Below are 5,737 nucleotides of genomic sequence, written 5' to 3' on the forward strand. Positions count from 1 at the left end.
ATATCCCCTACAATGGGATCTGCAGGTGGAAATCCATCCTAAATATCCCTTTCATTGATGACAATGGGATCTCCAGGTGGAAACCCATCCTAAATACCCCCTCCATTGATCCCTATGGGATCTCCAGGTGGAAATCCATCCTAAATATCCCCTTAATTGATCCCTATGGGATCTCCAGGTGGAAATCCATCCTAAATATCCCATTAATTGATGACAATGGGATCTCCAAGTGGAAATCCATCCTAATATCCCCTTAATTGATCCCTATGGGATCTCCAGGTGGAAATCCATCCCATATATTTCTAATTCAACTAAATTAATCCAATATTAATAATCCTAAATAATAATAATAATGATTCCTTTCCTCCAATGCTTTCAGTTCTACTCACGTCGGAGCCCGAATCTACATGCAGAAGTGATGGCTGTCACCATGACGTAACCATAAAACCACAATAAGAGCTTTGCTCCTCATTTTCTGCCTCCTTTCAGTACCTCTTTATGGTATTTTGGGGGGGGGGTTTGGGTTTATTTTCAGTTCTTTTATCGAAACAGTGAAATTTCCCCACGCGGAGCTGAGTGCGTTTCCATCCGTCACAGTGCAGCTTATCAAGAAGCAACAGAAGAAATGAGAACAGGTAATGGTTGGCCCCATAGCGTTATGGTTGAATTCCTGCCCCATAAGTGGGTCCAGCAGAACCCGAGTTAATGGTCGGCCCCATAACATTATGGTTTAATTCATGCCCCATAAGTGGGTCCAGCAGAACCTGAGGTAATTGTTGGCCCCATAGCATTATAGATGAATTCCTGCCCCATAAGTGGGTCCAGCAGAACCTGAGTTAATTGTTGACCCCATACATCAACATTATAGTTTAATTCCTGCCCCATAAGTGGGTCCTGCAGAACCCGAGTTAATGGTTGGCCCCATAGCATTATAGTTGAATTCCTGCCCCATAAGTGGGTCCTGCAGAACCCAAGGTAATGGTTGGCCCCATAGCATTGTGGTTTAATTCCTGCCCCATAAGTGGGTCCTGCAGAACCCCAGGTAATGGCTGGCCCCGTAACATTATGGTTTAATTCATGCCCCATAAGTGGGTCCTACAGAACCACAGGGTGAAGGGAGTTCAGGTCGAGGAGCTGTGGGTTTTCTGCTTAAAGGAGATCAATGAATGGATGGATCCCCCAAATCCTATAGGGAATTGGGATGGGAAGGACCTTAAGACCACCCCAATATTCCCCTATAGATTGGGACACCCTCATCTCAAATCCTATTCAACGTTGCCCTCCAGTAACCTCCCGGTTTGACAGGGCTTCTCCCAGTGCTGTTGAATGGGTCACGCCGATGTTTCGTAACACCTCCTGCAATGGGGTTTGTTCCTGGAAGGAATCAGGATGTGGGGTTTCTTTTCTTGTAACTCTATGGGAAATGAGAGTTTGGCAAGATGGGCTCCTAATGGGGCTGCACCGGCCATCCCAAGCACTAATTTCTATCCCCATTAGAATGGGATTTTAAAGGTAATGGGGTGGGAAGGACCTTAAGACCACCCCAACCTTCCCCTATAGGTTGGGATGCCCCCACCTCAAATCCTACCCCCTATTAAAGTAAATGGGGTTGGAAGGACCTTAAGACCACCCCAATATTCCCCTATGGGTTGGGATGCCCCCATCTCAAATCCCAGCCCCAAATCCATGAATTCAATGGGGTTGGAAGGACCTTAAGACCACCCCAACCTTCACCTATAGGTTGGGACGCCCCCATCCCCAAATCCAACCCCCAAATCCTACATGGTAATGGGGTTGGAAGGACCTTAAGACCACCCCAATATTCCCCTATAGGTTGGGACGCCCCCACCTCAAATCCCACCCCCTATTAAAGGCAATGGGGTGGGAAGGACCTTAAGATCACCCCAACCTTCACCTATGGGTTCGGATACCCCCACCCCCAAATCCAACCCCCAAATCCTACAAGGTAATGGGGTGGGAAGGACCTTAAGACCACCCCAATCTTCCCCTATAGGTTGGGGCACCCCCATCTCAAATCCCACCCCCTATTAAAGTCAATGGGGTGGGATGGACCTTAAGACCACCCCAATCTTCCCCTATAGGTTGGGATGCCCCCACCTCAAATCCCACCCCCAAATCCTTAAAGATATTGGGGTGGGAAGGACCTTAAGACCACCCCAAAATCCCCCATGGACTGGGAGACCCCCCCATCTCAAATCCCACCCTCTATTGAAGGCATTGGGGTGGGAAGGACCTTAAGACCACCCCAATATTCCCCTATAGGTTGGGATACCCCCACTTCAAATCCAACCCCCAAATCCTACAAGGTAATGGGGTGGGAAGGACCACCCCAACATTCCCCAATGGGTTGGGATACCCCCACCTCAAATCCCACCCTCTATTAAAGGTATTGGGGTGGGAAGGACCTTAAGATCACCCCAATATTCCCCTATGGGTTGGGATGCCCCCATCTCAAATCCAACCCCCTATTAAAGTCAATGGGGTGGGAAGGACCTTAAGACCACCCCAAGAACTTCCTTCTATCCCCATTAAAATGGGATGGGTGCCCACAGATAACCCCATAGATCACCCCATAGATCACCCCATATAAAGACAACTCAAGCATCACATCACCCCCCTCCCTATTTCTTGCTGCTCTGCGGGTCTTCGTCCCATCGCCCCCCTTTAAACCAACCCCATTTGCGTCTGTCTTCGAACCCCAAACCCACCCCAACTAACCTGGGAGTGAATCGAGGGATTATATTGAGAAAGACGGGCTTTGTTAATTACACTTGTAATTAATGACAGGGTGAGGAGCAGCTCCTTCATTGCAAAACGAGTTCCTACACCCTGTTCCTTCCTTCTACTGCTTCCTTAAGAGAGGGACGGGATCCAACTAAAACCCATTGCAACATATGGGGTGGGAATGGGGGTCTGTAGGGTCAATGGGGATGGGGGTCTGTTGGGTCAATGGGGATGGGGGTCTATTGGGGCATATAGGGGTCTATTGGGTCAATGGGGATGGGGGTCTGTTGGGTCAATGGGAATGGGGGTCTATTGGGGCATATAGGGGTCTATAGGGTTAATGAGGATGGGGGTCTATTGGGGCATATAGGGGTCTATTGGGTCAATGGGGATGGGGGTCTATTGGGGCATATAGGGGTCTATTGGGTCAGTGGGGATGGGGGTCTATAGGATCAGTGGGGATGGGGGTCTATTGGGGCACATAGGGGTCTATAGGGTCAATGGGGATGGGGGTCTGTTGGGTCAATGGGGATGGGGGTCTATTGGGGCATATAGGGGTCTATAGGGTCAATAGGGATGGGGGTCTGTTGGGTCAATGGGGATGGGGGTCTATTGGGGCATATAGGGGTCTATTGGATCAATGGGGATGGGGGTCTATAGGGTCAATAGGGATGGGGGTCTGTTGGGTCAATGGGGATGGGGGTCTATTGGGGCATATAGGGGTCTATAGGGTCAATGGGCATGGGGGTCTGTTGGGTCAGTGGGGATGGGGGTCTGTTGGGTCAATGGGGATGGGGGTCTATAGCGTCAATGGGGATGGGGGTCTATAGGGTCAATGGGGTGGGGTTGGGGGTCTATAGGGGCATATAGGGGTCTATAGGGTCAATGGGGATGGGGATCTGTTGGGTCAATGGGGATGGGGGTCTATTGGGGCATATAGGGGTCTATTGGGTCAATGGGGATGGGGGTCTATTGGGTCAATGGGGACAGGGTAAATGCAGATCAGTCGGAAGAATAAATTAGGATAAATTTGCATACATTTGCATAAAAGAGGACAAATGAAGCCTCCTCGGGTTGAGTTCATGTATACAGGGTGTAGATACCCCTCCATACTTCCTGGATCCATTCGAAGAGTGAATTGGGTGAATCCGGGGTAAATGCAAATCAGTCGGAAGAATAAATTAGGATAAATTTGCATAAATTTGCATAAAAGAGGACAAACGAAGCCTCCTCAGGTTGAGTTCATGTATGTAGGGTGTAGATACCCCTCCTTACTTCCTGCATGGGGCAATCAGGGTTTGCTTTTATTTCCCGTTGTTCCGCTCCATCATTTATTATCAGACAATAAATCACATTAATCCGCCTTTTGACGACTCTATTTGGGCTCTGACGGTAATAAATGAGTGGTTTCATTAATTAAAATAGGCTTTTGGAGCCAATTTGGGCAACCGCTTTGGGTGTGTATTCAAGGTGGACTCGTTAACGAAGTAATTAACCATCGTTATTAGTCTTCCAGATGACAGACATTGAAATCCAAAGGGGATTTTGGTTTGGTTCTATTCCCTCCCCACCCCCAGTGTCTCTTATGGACACTATCAGGTTGATTTGACCCATTATATCTGTTAATTGGGGTTAATTAGATGGTTAATTAGATGGTTAATGGGTTAACTATCATGGTGGACCCAAAGGAATTGTGGGGGATATTGGGGGGAACCCAGTAACCCCAATGGTTTTTATGAGGTGTTGGAGGGTCCAATGGAACTCCATTGCTCTTCTGTCCAATCGTAAGGCTCCTCATTTGCATAGCGATTTGCACAAAGGAAAGGAGGGGAAGAGGGTTCTGCTGTCCAATCGTAAGGCTCCACATTTGCATAGCGATTTGCATAAAGGAAAGGAGGGGCAGAGGGTTCTGCTGTCCAATCGTAAGGCATAGCGATTTGCATAGAGGGAGGGAGGGGCAGAGAGTTCTGTTAGATTCAGGGGGTCCCGGGTAACGCAAGGACGCAGCCAAGAGATGGTGTCTTCAGGAGAAAGAAAGAAAAGACCCCAAAAAGGGAAAAGATCCCGAGCAAGGAGCGGATCCAAGAAGAGGATGCACCAGAAGACCCAAATGAGGCGACCCCCGGCCAAAAGGGTGAAATTAAGCCCGAAAATGAGGCCAAACCTCAGAGGCCGACAGAAGAAAAGATCCACCAGCCCTTCCTTCGACCCCAGCAAGATGCTCAGACAAGATGGAAGACTCCTGTCCCGCCAAGCCAAAGCCATGATGGTGTCTTTCCTAAGGGACATCTGTAGGAAGGTGGAGAACGAAGCCGAAAGGCTGAGGAAGGAGAGTCAATGCGCCATGGTGGGACCCACGCACGTCAAGGCCGCCCTGCATCAAATCATGCCCAGGAATTGGAAGCGTGAGGCCGGAGGGCGATAAAACTCAACCCCAATCCCTCCCCCTAAAAACCCATCCAGAAGGAGGAGGAGAGAAAAGGGAGACGAGACCCAAACCCTAAAAGGAAGGAGATGAAACCCATTAAAAGAGGAAGAGAAACCAACACGACGCATTGGATACCCAACGGGTTGGAAACTCATTGGAGACCCAACACGGCCAACGAGATCCCACACGGTTGGAATAAATGCAAACTCGATTTGCCACATTGATTGTCTTCGTCTTCGTTAATGGTTTGCCTTTGGCTTGGGTTTTAATTAGCTAAAAGTTGGGTTTGTATTGGGGAAATGAAGGGTCTTTTGATTGTCTTCGTCTTCGTTAATGGTTTGCCTTTGACTTGGGTTTTAATTAGCTAAAAGCTGGTTTTGTATTGGGGTAAGGAAGGATCTTGGGTTTTAATTAGCTAAAAGTTGGGTTTGAATTGGGGTAATGAAGGGTCTTTTGATTGTCTTCGTCTTCGTTAATGGTTTGCCTTTGACTTGGGTTTTAATTAGCTAAAAGCTGGGTTTGTATTGGGGTAATGAAGGGTCTTGGGTTTTAATTAGCTAAAAG

General features: G+C 48.3%; 1 long non-coding RNA gene across 1 annotated transcript in view; it reads left to right on the plus strand.

Annotated features, from left to right (window-relative positions):
- Positions 1-471, plus strand: part of LOC116654149 — a 1,614-nt gene extending 1,143 nt beyond the window's left edge. Inside the window, exon 2 of the long non-coding RNA XR_004309090.1 lies at positions 380-471. This is a non-coding gene — a long non-coding RNA (uncharacterized LOC116654149). The remainder of the gene's footprint in view (positions 1-379) is intronic.
- The last annotated feature ends 5,266 nt before the right edge of the window (positions 472-5,737 follow it).

Source organism: Coturnix japonica, chromosome 16 (assembly GCF_001577835.2).
Source record: "Coturnix japonica isolate 7356 chromosome 16, Coturnix japonica 2.1, whole genome shotgun sequence".
Classification (NCBI taxonomy): domain Eukaryota; kingdom Metazoa; phylum Chordata; class Aves; order Galliformes; family Phasianidae; genus Coturnix; species Coturnix japonica.